We start from the raw sequence: 14,602 nt of genomic DNA, 5'->3' as shown, positions 1-14,602 counted from the left end.
GTGTGAGCAGAGACGGGCAGGACTCAGCCTCGGGGGCAGGCCCACAGGGAGGCTAGTGGGTCCCTGAAGCCCCCGCACCACTTCGGCCAGCCTGCTCAGACCTCAGAAGGGGCCGCCTCCTCCCGTCTCCCTCCCACCCTCTGCACCCCATGCCCTGGCCCCTGTTTGCTTTCTCAAGCACCTTCTCTTCATTTCAACTCAAAAAGACATGCATGGCGCAGCCACTAAGCGCTGGGAGCTGTGTGGGGCGCGCACACCCAGCAGTGATGAGGACAGTGATGTGTGTGAGCTGCTCTGCTCGGGCCCTGCCCTGCCCTCCCCCAGCTCCCAGCCTGGTAAGACCAGTTCCATCTGCTTTTTTCTACGAAACTGCAAGTCCCATTTTGTTTAGCTTTATATCTTGGTATATGGCATGAATGAGTGCTCCAATCAACGGTTCCTTCACAAACCAGACAGACACACCCCGTGATAATCCTAACACATAGGTGTCTAATGAACAGCACAACAGAGGGGCAAACAGTACCCCCAAAAAAACCTCAACCCCCCCCCCCCCCCGACACACACACATACATCCCAGAACTGAGATAAACAGACTTCTTCTCCAAAGATAGAACTTCAGAGGGGAGGGATGAGAGCAGGGCATGGAGCTAGGTGAGGTGTGTTGCTCAAAGTCAAGGGGGTGGGTGGACCTGGCAGGGGGAGAGGCGGTGCTGGGGGGTGGCTGGGTGTCCAGGGCTGAATGAGTGCGCATGCGCATACGTGGGCTTTGTTGGAAAAATGTGGCTTTAAAAGTAGGGAGTAGGTTGTGTTTTAGAAGCCGTGGATTTCATGATGAGTTAGGCGTTCACCCTGGAGGTTCTGGTGAACCACTAAAGCTTCTGAGGAAGTTGCGAGGGGAACATGTCCACACTCTAGCAAGGTGATGCCAGCAGTGACAGGCAAGACAGATGAGAGGGCTCTGAGACCAGAGGCCATCAAGCCCAGGGAGGCCCCAAGGCAACAGGCCTCGGCTCTGCCTTGGAGGAACTAGGTTTTCTCTCCTTGTAAGGGGTTACCAGTTTTCCAAAGAAGGACTGAGAGCAGTGATCATTTTGCAAGTTTAATTACAGGCAGACCTAGGAGACTTTGTGGGCTTGGTTCAAGACCATTTTAACAAAGTGAATATTACACCAAAGTGAGCCTATGAATTTTTTGGGTTCCCAGTGCATATAAAAGTTATTTTTATACTATCTTGTAGTCTATTAAGTGTGCAATAGTATGTCTAAAAAACAATGTGCATATCTTAATAAAAAATACATTATTGCTAAAAAAAAATGCTATCATCTGAGCCTTTCAGGGAAAGACTAGAGATCTCTTCAAGAAAATTAGAGATACCAAGGGAACATTTCATGCGAAGATGGGTACAATAAAGGACAGAAATGGTATGGACCTAACAGAAGCAGAAGATATTAAGAAAAGGTGGCAAGAACACACAGAAGAACTATTCAGAAAAGATCTTCATGACCCAGATAATCACGATGGTGTGATCACTCACCTAGCGCCAGACATCCTGGAATGTGAAGTCAGGTGGGCCTTAGGAAAGAAACATCACTATGAACAAAGCTAGTGGAGGCGATGGAATTACAGCTGAGCTATTTCAAATCCTAAAAGATGATGCTGTGAAAGTGCTGCATTCAATATGCCAGCAAACTTGGAAAACTCAGCAGTGGCCACAGGACTGGAAAAGGTCAGTTTTCATTCCAATCCCAAAGAAAGGCAATCCCAAAGAATGCTCAAAGTACCACACAATTGCACTCATCTCACACACTAGTAAAGTAATGCTCAAAATTCTCCAAGCCAGGCTTCAACAGTACATGAATTGAGAACTTCCAGATGTTCAAGCTGGATTTAGAAAAGGCAGAGGAACCAGAGATCAAATTGCCAACATCTACTGGATCATCGAAAAAGCAAGAGAATTCCAGAAAAACATATATTTCTGCTTTATTGATTATGCCAAAGCCTTCGACAGTGTAGATCACAACAAACTGTGGAAAATTCTTCAAGAGATGGTAATACCAGACCACCTGACCTGTCTCCTGAGAAATCTGAATGCAGGTCAAGAAGCAACAGTTAGAACCAGACATGGAACAACAGACTGGTTCCAAATTGGGAAAGGAGTACATCAAGGCTGTATATTGTCACCGTGCTTATTTAACTTATATGCAGAGTACATCATGTGAAATGCCAGGCTGGATGAAGCACAAGCTGGACTCATGATCACCGGGAGAAATATCAATAATCTCAGATACACAGATGACACCACTCTTATGGCAGAAAGCGAAGAACTAAAGAGCCTCTCGATGAAGATGAAAGAGGAGAGTGAAAAAGTTGGCTTAAAACTTAACATTCAAAAAACAAAGATCATGGCATCCAGTCCCATCACTTCATGGCAAATAGATGGGGAAACAATGGAAACAGAGACTTTATTTGGGCTCCAAATCACTGGAGATGGTGACTGCAGCCATGAAATTAAAAGACGCTTGCTCCTTGGAAGCAAAGCTATGACAAACCTAGACAGCATATTAAAAAGCAGAGATGTTACTTTGCCAACAAAGGTCCATCTAGTCAAAGCTATGGTTTTTCCAATAATCATGTATGGATGTGAGAATTGAACTTATAAAGAAAGCTGAGCACCAAAGAACTGATGCTTCTGAACTGTGGTGTTGGAGAAGACTCTTGAGAGTCCCTTGGACTGCAAGGAGATCAAACAAGTCAATCCTAAAGGAAATCAGTCCTGAATATTCATTGGAAGGACTGATGCTAAAGCTGAAACTCCAATAGTTTGGCCATCTGATGTGAAGAACTGACTCCTTGAAAAAAACCCTGGGATGCTAGGAAAGACAGAAGGCAGGAGGAGAAGGGGACAACAGAGGATGAGATGGTTGGATGGCATCACTGACTCAATGGACACGAGTTTGGGCAAGCTCCAGGAGTTAGTGGTGGAGAGGCAAGCCTGGCTTGCTGCAGTCCGTGGGGGCTGCAAAGAGTCAGACACGACCGAGTGACTAAACTGACTGACTGAGCCTTCAGGGTGTCACAGGAGTAACATCAAAGATCACTGACTGCAGACCACCACAGAAAATACAATGATAATGAAAAAGCTTGAAATATTGCAAGAATGACCACAATATGATACAGAGAGGAAATGCTGCTGGAAAATGGTACCAACAGACTTTGCTCAATGCAGGGTTACCACGAACCTTTTAATCTGTCAAAAATGCAAATCTGAGAAGCTTAATAAAATTGTATTTTTTTGGCCAAGGGTTTTGTAGCATTAGAAATAAATGGCTTAGCCACTGATGGTCCAGGGGTTAAGAATCACGCTTCAGCATAGGGGACGTGGGTTCGATCCCCATTGGGGAACTAGGATCCCACATGCCAAGGGCAGCTAAGCCAGAGCCCCACAACTACTGAGCCCGTGCACCACGAGAGGGTCTGTTGTGCAAGGAAAGACCCCACGTGGCGCAGCAGCGACCACGGGCCACAACTAAGACCTGATGCAGTCAAGCAAAGAAATAAACATGTTTAAAAAGAACACAAAGGTATCAACCACGGTAACTAAAATAAAGAGAGATGGCTTTCTCACACGTTAGTAATTCAACCCCGAAGTAACTATTCCTCCCTCCTGACAGAGGAGTGCACCTGAGGGCCAGAAAGGTAAAAGGAGTAAGCCTGGGGGCCATGAAAGTCCAAGCAGAGAGAGACTGGCAAGCCCAGAGGCGTCCTCGAGCTCCCCAGAGATAGTGCCACCAGTGATAAGGCAGATGGTGTCCAGAATGACAATCTGAGCTCTGCGGTGGGGGGTAGTGTGTGTGAAGTCTCAGGAAATCATCTCATCTTCCTTCTTGGAGATTCAGGAGCAAAAATCAAGAAATGGCTGACATGAGTGCTAACGTCCAAAAAACAACACTGTTTCTGGTCCAGAGAATGGCCCCCAGATTCAACTGTAACACATGTGCTTCCTTATGCTTGGCCGCAACTGTGCGCTTCCACAAATCCAGATAAGCAGACAAAACGTACTTAGTGAAATGCCACCGACGGCCCCGTGAGCCCCTGCAGGAGAGCACTCAGGACCCAGGTCCATGCTGCCTGTCCAGGGCTGGGCAGCTGAAAAGGTTTCAAAGTGGTGACTCAGAGGCCAAGCTCACAGGCCCCATTCCAGTGTGGGCAACAGCAGGCTGCTGGCCAGCTGAGACTCCTGGCCTGGCCCAGTGCTGACACTTAGTGATGGGCAGAATCCAGCTATATGCCTGTAGCTAATCACTTTATTTATTTATTTTTTGAATATTTATTTATTTGGCTGCACCAGGTCTCAGTTGTGGCATGCGGGATCTAGTTCCCTGACCAAGGATTGAACCCAGGCCCCCTGGGTTTCAGCCATTGGACCACCAGGGAAGTTCCATTAATCATTATTTGTTGAGTGAGGGGCAAATCCTTATAAATCTATCACCTGGCCTAAGAAAACTGACCAAAAGTCCATGCTTTATGAACAAGGCTCAAAGACATGACCATCACATAAAAGTTCAGTATCAGATTATTGGAGCCTCCAAATACCCACTGTTCTTGATCTAATGAATATCCAAAGAACCCCAGACCCTCTCAGATTGCCAGCTGTTTTCCTGAGAGAAGATAAACCCTCTCTCTAAAGTCATGGGTTTCCCTGGTGGCCCAGCTGGTAGAGAACCCGCCTACCAATGCAGGAGACACAAGAGATGCAGGTTTGATGCCTGGGTCAGGAAGATCCCCTGGAGAAGGAAATGGCAACCCACTCCAGTATTCTTGCCTGGGAAATCTCATGGACGGAGGAGCCTGGCAGGCTATAGTCCATAGGATCGAAAAGAGTCAGATATGACTGAGTGCTCACGCACACACACATACATGTATACACACACACACACACACACACACACACACACACGGCTTAGCTAGATCTAAACCAAAGTCCTACAGGCAACTCAAAGAACTTCGTGAGGATTCCCTTCCAAAAACACCACACCCACTCAATGCTCTAATGTCCACATATGCATTCAAGCACAGCATACAAGCAGATCTTGGAACTGTATAGATTCAGAACCTCTCATGTTTTAGAAGAATGAACTCCAAGTAGGAAAGTATTCACAAGCCAGCACTGCAACTTCAAAAATGAATAAAAGGTCCATTCCTTGGAAGCTTTGGAAAAGAATCTTATCAAGTAAAAAATGGATTTATCTATTTCTTTACTTAACAATTTCAGTTAATTTGCGTATGGATCCAAAAGGATTGTAAATTTTATACCAATTTTTACATGATTCTCAGAAAAAGAATGAGCTATGAAGCACTATGCTCGAAATGCTTCATAAAAAACCAGAATGAGTCACTCAAATGTTTCCCAAAGGTAAGGGTGTGGTCCAAAGGAAAGGTGCTTTACCTTCCCCTCTGCACTGTATCCTGCCAGGCCAGGAAAGTGTCCAAACAGGCAGAGCTGCTGGTCTGCTCTGGATCTTGACCAAGGGGTCTACACTGTGTCTCTCTCTGTAAGAGGGTCTGGCTTCCCCTGCCTGCCTCCTCTCTCTGTCATACTTAACTTCAACAAAAGCAGAAAAGAAAGGAAAGGAGGGAGGGAGGGAGGGAGGGGAAGAAGGAGAGGGGAGGGAGAGGGAGAGGAAGAAAGAAAGAAAAGAAACACATCACACCCCAAAAGCAAATCCTATACACATTAAAATTCACTAAGGGAACCAGGAAGTGGTCAGTAAGCTAAAATTGCCTTCCTGTCTCATAATCAGTTACCTTCTTACAAAACCCACTCATGTACAAACTCAGGCTCCCAACAATGAGTCTCCATTTCAGAAAAAAGTTTGGGACTTGAAAACTCACGGAGGCTAACAGTTCCTCCGCTTACTACAACTGAGTACTACTGTGCTAAAACTGGCTGGAGTACTGCCTCTAGGCTTTCTGGATCTATTAAAAAAAAAAAAAATACACACCCACATTTAGGATGACATAATCTATGTCACGGGCTTCCCTGGTGGCTCAGATGGTAAAGAATCTGCCTGCAATGAGGGAGACCTGAATTCAGTCCCCAGGTTGGGAAGATCCCCTGGGGAAGGGAATGGCAACCCACTCCAATATTCTGGCCTGGAGAATCCCATGGACAGAGAAGCCTGGCAGGCTACAGTCCATGGGGTCCCAAAGAGTCAGACACGACTAAGCAACTAACACACACAATACACTTCAGAAACACTGGGAATCAGTAGAAACTACCATTCATTTGGGTAACACATTCTTGTTTTTTATGGGCATGTTTTATCATATATTGCCACAATGAGAAAAGAATTAAAACAAGACCACGCATAAGATCAACTGGTAAAAACAGTTGCTGAGTCAGAATTTTAGAGTGAGGAAGAACCATAAAGACCATCTAATAGATTTTAGTCAAATTCTTCTGCTTTCCGATGAAGAATGGTGACAGGCACAAACATTAGCCGCGCGCCTGTTCAGATTGAGGACGCATACGGAGCAGCAGCTCTCAGTTCTCACACCAACCTAGCACAGCAGCTTTTATTATTCATCGTAGAGACGGAAAGAGGGAGGTGTAGAGGCTTTTAATGATATTCCCCGGGTCAGATAAAGCCAGGATCCAAAACCAGCTCTGCCTGCCTCCACAGGCCACGTTTTGAAAACGGCATGTGGCAGTTTTTCCTCTCTCTCTTTTTTTTTTTGCATGAGGGGGACAGGAGAATGACCAAGCAGAAAACACGAGTTTTGCTTCCTACTTCCTTGCACACTTTTCATGGTGCTAAGGAGAGGTCACTGCATTAAATGAAACTTAGCTTTCATGTCTTCATCTTCCAAGCGAGTGGGGACGGCCAGTTCTCTAAACTTTGTGGCTCGCTTTTAAGAACCTGAGAAATGGACAATAAGCAGACTTTCCTTCCACTCCTGGGAGCTTAAAATACTGTTAAAAGGAAAAAAAAAAAGGACCCATCTTTCTTCTGTGAGCCATTTCACTGCCAGTGGGCTGTCTCTTTAATGGTGCACAGCACCCGGCCCTCAAATCCACAGCCTCAAATCCCACAGAGACTGTTGGGACTAGCTGACCCCTTCCATACTCTAGCCCAGGCTCTTCTACAGACGGATAAAGAAACGAAGCTCAAGGAGTCAGCTGGCTTCCATAAAACAGTTAGAGCGGTGGCTAACTTCCTTTCTAAGTCTGATGGATGATACCGACTAATCGGGCTTCCCTGCTGGCTCAGAGGTAAAGAATCTATCTGCCAATGCGGGTTCTATCCCTGGGTCGGCAAGATCCTCTGGAGAAGGAAATGGCAACCCACTCTGGTATTCTTGCCTGGGAAATCCCATGGACAGAGGAGCCTGGCGGGCTACAGGCCATGGGGTCGCAAAGAGTTGGACACGACCAAGTGGAGAAACAAGAACTGCTAGGAAGCAGTGGAGACAGGATACACCGCCAAGCCTGTTCTCATTGCAGAGCCTACCCTTAACTGCTCTCTGTGATCGTTAATGCTGCCCATCAACTAGAATCAGAAGGGGGAGGGGTGCTGGTGTCTCTGCCAGTGACCCTGGCTTACTCACAGTTTCAATCTCTTGCCCACACATGGGCACGCAGAGATGGCACTATCGCGTGGGCCACGTGCAGCGCTGCTCACAGGACACAGAGCTGAACACGAGCATTTTGGGCCCTAAGGTGGGGCCTTGGCTGAACACCAGCTGGCGTTCAGAAGACTGGTCCTGCCCTCACCGAGGGAGCAGGAGGACTACGGAACTTCAGCCAGGAGAGTCACCCTAAGGCTGAGGCCCTAAAGTCTGCCTCTGCGGGGGGACACTCCGGGAGGGCCAAGTTCCAGCACGCTGCTTATCTGGGGGGAAAGCCCACCCATGCTGGGCCGAGAGCACCCGGCACAGGGTCCCACCTGAGGGTGTTGAAGATGGCACCCGGCCCCACATTGTGCCATGTGCAGACATGCAGCCTCTGTGACATCACCCAGGCAAAAGCTTGGCTTTCTTAGGGACTAAAAGCAAAAGTGCTTGGAGGGATCTGAAAGGCGAATTAGGGAAGGAGAAGAGAAAACCAGTTATGGCCATTGTGCCAGGCTTCAAGGATGGTTCCTGGTGATTCCACTCACCCCGAGTTCTGTAAGTCCTGCGAGAACAGGGCCCTGGGGGAGTCTGGCCCGAGGAAGCAAGGCTTCACACATCCACTGCCCCTGCCTGCCACGTGACGAGCTGCTGGAGGGCTTTGGAGACAGACTAAAGCAGAATGCAGACTCGGTTTGGAGTCAAGTGGCCAGAAGCCTACCCTGCACCTGCTGCTCACTAACTCACAATCTGGGATAAGACCGTTACCCTCCGTGGGCTCGGCTTCCTCATCCACAAAGGAAGAGGGGAGACGAAGCTGGCTGCTAAGGTCTGCTGCAGGCCTCAGATTCTGATTTCTCTGTTCTCAGGAACAGCTTCAACATCTCGGTTAATTTCTTGGATTTTTTTTAAATGATCAAAAGTATCCTTTAACATCCTTTCCCTATTCTTTGTTAATATTCAGGAAGAAACCCACCAACAACCATTAGCAATTTTCCTGAGCATGTTCAATTTTTTTCAATGAAATATGGCATGTAATTACCGCTTCCTTTGTTCTTTCATTTAATGTTTTGTGGAGTAGGAAAAGCACTATTAAAATACATCAAACATTAGAAAGTGGTCAAAGAAAAGTCTTAAAATATAAAGTTAAACATGACCACTTTTCAGTACTTAAATGTCTGTAAATCCAAGATCTACTGGGACTTCTATAACCTGCTAAGAGAGACCATTTTCACGTCAAATGAGGTTTGGAGAGCTTGACTTGTTCAAAGTCACAAAGCAAGTTAGTGTCAAGGTCTGCATCACTGGAGTCTTTCCAGCATAGATCATCATCTTCCTAGCCAACCCGTCTTTCAAGATGCTCTGCTACTCCTTCTTGACTTAGGAACGCACACTCTGTACAGAGCAAAGTCCAAACTTACTACAAGGGAACTGCTGCGTCAACTGTACTTGTCCCCCTAGGGCCACCATCCAAAGGTGAAAAAGCAATCCTACCCCAAGGGCATTTCATCCACTGATCCTGAACAGGAGGTATTCATGTCTCAAGTTGACCAGAAAATCTGAAGAGTTCAATCAACAAGTCTCTACATAGCTGAATGGTTACACTTTGGAGTGTGCGTATGAGTGCTCAGTCGTGTCCAACTCTTTGCAACCTCATGGACTGTAGCCCACCAGGCTCCTCTGTCCATGGGAGTCTCCAGGCAAGAATACTGGAGTGGGTAGCCATTCCCTTCTCCAGGGGATCTTCTGACCCAGGGATCAGACTCGTGTCTCCTGCATTACAGGCAGAATCTTCACCACTGAGCTGCCAGGGAAGCCCATTCAATTTGGAGGAAACTATGAAAAGAGACAGTTTTCCTGATGTTTCCTCACATTGCCTAGACGAATGACTGGATTAGGTGGGACATGCAAGGTGGTCTTCTTACCTTTACAGTTGAGAGCCAGTAATAACCTGGTCATTTGTCTCTGGAAATGATTTAAAAATGAAAAACAAAACAAACAAACAAAAAAAGCAGGAAGAAACTCGAGGTGGAGTGGTATTAGCCTCCTTAGTTCCCCCAACAGGTCAATGGCCAGACTTTACACCTCCATTTCTACTTCAGCCTCTGTTACTTTCAATGGCTACAGGGTGTGTGTGTGTGTGTGTGTGTGTCTGTGTGTGTGTGTGTCTGTGTGTGTGTGTGTGTGTGTGTGTCTGTGTGTGTGTTAGGGGCTCAGTCGTGTCCGACTCTTTGTGACCCCACAGACTGTAGCCCACCAGGATGTATGTGTGTTTAAATGTTTCTAGATAGGCTCATCAGGACACGTGACTGCCCCTTTCTCACATGTGCCCTTATGAAACACATGGGAAGCACTCTGCCATTCTCTTAAAATGAAACACACATGAAGACCCTTCCTCTACAGCAGAATAAGCTTTACCCATGTATTCCCATCAATTTTCCTATCACTGGAATCACAAGGCATGGTTTCTACAATAGTGAGACAGACAGATCTGCTGGCCTGTGACAGGTTATTTACACCGAGTGTTCTTTAAGACAAGGCACAGGCAGGACAAGTGCAAAGTGTTTAAAGGAAACAGATCTACAGAGAAAACAATAGCTCTTTTAAAAAAAAAAAAAGATTGTTTTGATGTGACATTTTTTACAAGTCTTTACTGAATTTGTCACAGTATCATTTCTTTATGCTTTAGTTTTCTGGCCACAGGGCATGTGGGATCCTAGCTCCCCGGCCAGGGATTGAACTCATATCCCCTGCCTCGGAAGGCGAAGTCTTAATCACTGACCTGCCAGGGCAGTCCTCAGCAATAGCTCACTTTTGCTTTTCTGGTGCTCTGCTTTGCTAAGTGGAAGAACGCAAAGGAAAAGGCCCAAAACTTGGCTTCCCCTGCTTAAGACCAGGAATAAAGTGTTCCCTTGCTGGGACCTTAAGAGCTCTCTGCAATTTCAGCACCATGGACTCAGCACTGCCCCAAGCTCTCCCCTAAACCTACTTTTATTGCTGTAATTAACAAGGGTAGGTGGGACAGATTTCCTCCATCGCTGTAAAGTTATTGTTGCTGCCAGTGGCTAAGAGCAGCTCTTTACCTGTTGCCCTTGATGCCTGGCCTGCCCAATTAGCACCTCATTCTAGGCAGGCCTCTCATCTAATTGCCATGTGTCTCAAGTGAGCACTTTATTTTATTGTCTTGTTCATGTACTAGTTCAAGAGCCTGGGCTCCCCGGTTAGAATACAGTCTTCAACTTCTCTTAGGCAGGTGTGTGTTTGCGGTTTCCTTATCACTTCAGGCCCATGAGAACACTAGGGACACACAGGCATGCAAACAAATACTTCCTGATTGTTTGAAGAGCTTCTTAGATGTTTATTCCGGGAGTAAGCACATGGTTGGAACCTGGGTCTCCACACCTATCTCAGCCCTCTCTACCAGATCCACTGGCCTTCTCTGCTGTTGACAGCTCTCACCTTCATTGAGTTAAGCTCTGCTTGGTCTGTATGTAACCTTCCCCTTACCTAAAGGGGCTGGCTGAAACAGACAAAGGGGCTTCCTACAATCACCACCCTTAACATTCCCCTCGAGAAAGGAACACACTCCTTGCTTTTGGAATTAAAACTAAGACACGGGTTTGAGTAGACTCTGGGAGTTGGTGATGGACAGGGAGGCCTGGCATGCTGTGATTCATGGGGTCGCAAAGAGTCGGACACAACTGAGCAACTGAACTGACTGGACTGATAGCTTATGTGGCACTACCACTCCCATAACAAATACATCGTTTAGCTATTCAGTGTCTGACTCTCTTTCGACTCCATGGATTGTAGCCCACCAGGCTCCTCTGTCCATAGGGTTTCCCAAGCAAGAAAACTGGAGTGGGTTGCCATTTCCTTCTCCAAGGGCTCTTCGTGACCCAGGGATTGAACCCACGTCTCCTGCATTGCAGGTGAATTCTTTACCACTGAACCACCTGGGAAACCTACAAGAAACAGAAAATGAAGTGTAAAAGTGAAAGTCGCAGTCATGTCCGACTCTTTGCGACCCTGTGGACTATACAGTCCGTGGAATTCTCCAGGCCAGAATACAGGAGTGGGTAGCCTTTCCCTTCTCCAGGGGATCTCCCCAACCCAGGGATCGAACCCAGGTCCCCCACATTGCAGGCGGATTCTCTTGCATTCTCAGGCAGCTGAGCCACAAGGGAAGCCCATAAGAAACATAGGCCTCCTTCAAATACTCTGGTGAATGAAATGAAAGTGGCCACCTGCATAAGGGGATGGTTAGGAATGCAGGTGTGGGAGCGAGGTTGTCTGCTTTCAAATCTTGACTCTACCACTTCCCAGTTATGTGACCTGGGACCTTGGTCAAGACAATCTCTCTGTACCTCAGTTTCCCAATCTGTAAAACAGGATAATAGCACCTGCCTCACAGGGCTATTGGTAATAGGACTGAACCAGTTAGTCTTTGTGAAGTGCTTCAGAACAGTGCTGGGCACATAGTAAGCACTGTTATGCTTAAGTTATTGTTAGATAAAATTAATAAGAATACAGAGATTTAGGACAGATGGACCTACAAATCAGTATGCACTCAAAAGAATCTGACAGTGATGGGAAAACAAGCTGGTTAATAGAATAACATGCCATCCTTGGTGTTTTGATTTTCTGGCAAACGTACAGTCTTCAAACTGCTTCAGTAAACCAAAAAGAACTCTGAATTTATGGGGTTTTGAAATATCTAATGTATGATCACAACAAATGTGACAAAACATGTTCTGGCTGCATTAAAGTACAACAGTTAGTGAAGGTGTCATTGTTTCAGCAGAGAATTTAAAACGAACATTCTGTTGTTTGTATCTCTTATATTGATTTAGGCTAACACGTCAGACATTGTTTGTAATTTTATTTAGCAAAACCTGCCAATCCTTCTCCAGCAAATAATCTTTAGTCGCTTATCTGGGAAACACTTCAAATGTATGTTCTATAGTTTTCAAGACACACTGAAAGATTTTTACATAAAGATGATCCCATGGTATCCAAGCTCAGAATTTTCTATCCATGTCTTTTCTGATCTATTCGCTGCCACTTTTTAAACCCTCGATCCTCTCAGATATCCTACCTATTAAAATTTCACATCCGGGTCTCTTCTTTCTGAGTGATCTCAAACACAAGACACCACTTCTAACATCAGAAGTCCCCTGTTATCTCATCACCCAGGTGCTCATTAGAATCCAGACGTTCAATCACACAAAAGCCTCAAGGTGCATGTGTCCCAACAGGTGGGGCACCTGTACTTTCATGAAGGAGGAAACCCTTCCGGGTTTACCTCTCCGAGTTTCCTGGAGGGCAAAATTCAACACTGCAAGACATCCTCCCTATAGGTACAGCTGCAGAGAGTTACGGAGAGACACCAGAAACAACTAAATGTCCAGTCTACTAAGAAGAGACCATCTATTTGGGGGCCCAGCAGTTTAGTGCTTCAGAATGTGGGCAGGTACTTCCTCTCCATACCCTCTTCAGGGGGTACACCACCTCCCTATCCCACTATGTTCACTGGTGCCACTGTTCCAGCTCTTCACCACCACGTTTTTGCTGGGTCTGGAGTCTTCCCTCTGCCTGGGAGCTTCTCTGGGCAGAAGCTGTGTTTCACCTTTCTCAGTGTCTCAAAGCTAGCACAAAGCCCATCAACAGCAGGCTCCCAAGAGTCATCAGTGAAACTGTACTGAGGTTACTATCTGAGAAACACCGGCCATTCTTTGGACGATCAAGCAGTCAAGGGTTAGTTTCACTTCTGACAACAGGGAGGTTCCTCAAAAGTGGGGCACTTGGAAAAGTCATCAGATCCCCTCGTTGCTACTATCATTTTGGGTTAACTTTCCTCCATTTATCTACGTGGCCCCTTTAAAATCTGTTCCCTGCCTTATCAACCACGCCTTAATGGGCTCCTTCAGTGACCCCACGTTCACCTTGCAGGTATCCTTTCTGGATATTCAAGGCCCATATTCCTACTTGGTCACGACCGGGGCCGGCATTTTTTTTTTTTTTTTTGTCCAAGGTTCCCAGCGATCACCCGGTCAAGCCAGGGCCTCCAGTCCCTGCTGGGAAGCGCTGGGGACGCCGGGGCACTGCGCCCCCGCAACCCACCCCTCCACGCACCCCCCGCCAGCGTTGACCAAGACTCTCCCCTCTACTCTCTTTGGGACAAAGCTCCGGCAACCATCCGGGGCATGGGGATCCTGCAAGGTTCCCGGGGGGTCTGCGTTCGGTCAGCCAGCCCCAGAGAGAGAGGGGTTGGGGGTGGGGGAGTCCCTGGGGTGCAGTTGAAGACGTCTTGGGACTAGCGGGCATTCACTCCCGGCCTTCTCACCGAGAACGACCTAAAGAGGGCTTGATCGCCTCTTTCTTACCCACCACCCTATGGGCCAGAGAAATGCAAGACATGAGGGCAGGAAGGAGACCCAAGAGACAGCCTCTCTCAGGCCAACCGCGACGTCCGCCACCTCTCACTTGGGGTCGGTCTCTTTCTTACACACACACACACACACACACACACACACACACACACACACACACACACGCACGCACTCGACCGGCCACTTCAACTCCAGCTCTGAGCAAACTGCGCCCCACGCCTCTTCCACCGCTAGTCCTTCGGGCTCCGGGATTGGCCCGCGCCTGTCATCTCGCCCCAGCTTTCTCACCCGATCCCAGTTTCCTCACCCGACTGACCGTGAAGCCGGAGGCAGTTCCCCAGTCCCAGGCCCCCCCGGTGGGGCTCCGGCTGCCGCTGCCGTCGTCGCTCCCCTTTCAGCCCCCGACCCGGGACCCGGACCTGGGCTGCAGCGATGGCTCCCCGGCACGAGGCGCCGCGGCTCCCTGGACTCGGCCAGACACAGGGCGGCGCGCAGGAGAAGCCCATCGAGCTCCAGGCGGTGGTGGCGGCCGCGGCAGCTGCAGGAGCGGCCGCCGCGCAGGGTGATGACGCACGGGCGCGGGGTTGGTGGCGGGGGGG

The 14,602-nt window shown here is 47.7% G+C and overlaps 1 protein-coding gene across 4 annotated transcripts in view; it reads right to left on the bottom strand.

Moving 5' to 3' along the window:
- Positions 1-14,576, bottom strand: part of ZDHHC3 (zinc finger DHHC-type palmitoyltransferase 3) — a 60,709-nt gene extending 46,133 nt beyond the window's left edge. The window contains exon 1 of one of the 4 annotated variants that reach the window (XM_065933887.1): positions 14,320-14,576. The gene's annotated coding sequence lies outside the window, so the exon portion shown is untranslated. Of the gene's footprint in view, positions 1-14,310 lie in introns of all 4 variants that reach the window. The other 3 variants (XM_065933885.1, XM_065933884.1, XM_065933886.1) reach the window with 3 other exon arrangements.
- Between the last annotated feature and the right edge of the window lie 26 nt (positions 14,577-14,602).

This window comes from Muntiacus reevesi, chromosome 4, assembly GCF_963930625.1.
Source record: "Muntiacus reevesi chromosome 4, mMunRee1.1, whole genome shotgun sequence".
Taxonomy (NCBI): Eukaryota; Metazoa; Chordata; class Mammalia; order Artiodactyla; family Cervidae; genus Muntiacus; species Muntiacus reevesi.
This window is presented reverse-complemented; position numbering and strand designations above follow the sequence as displayed.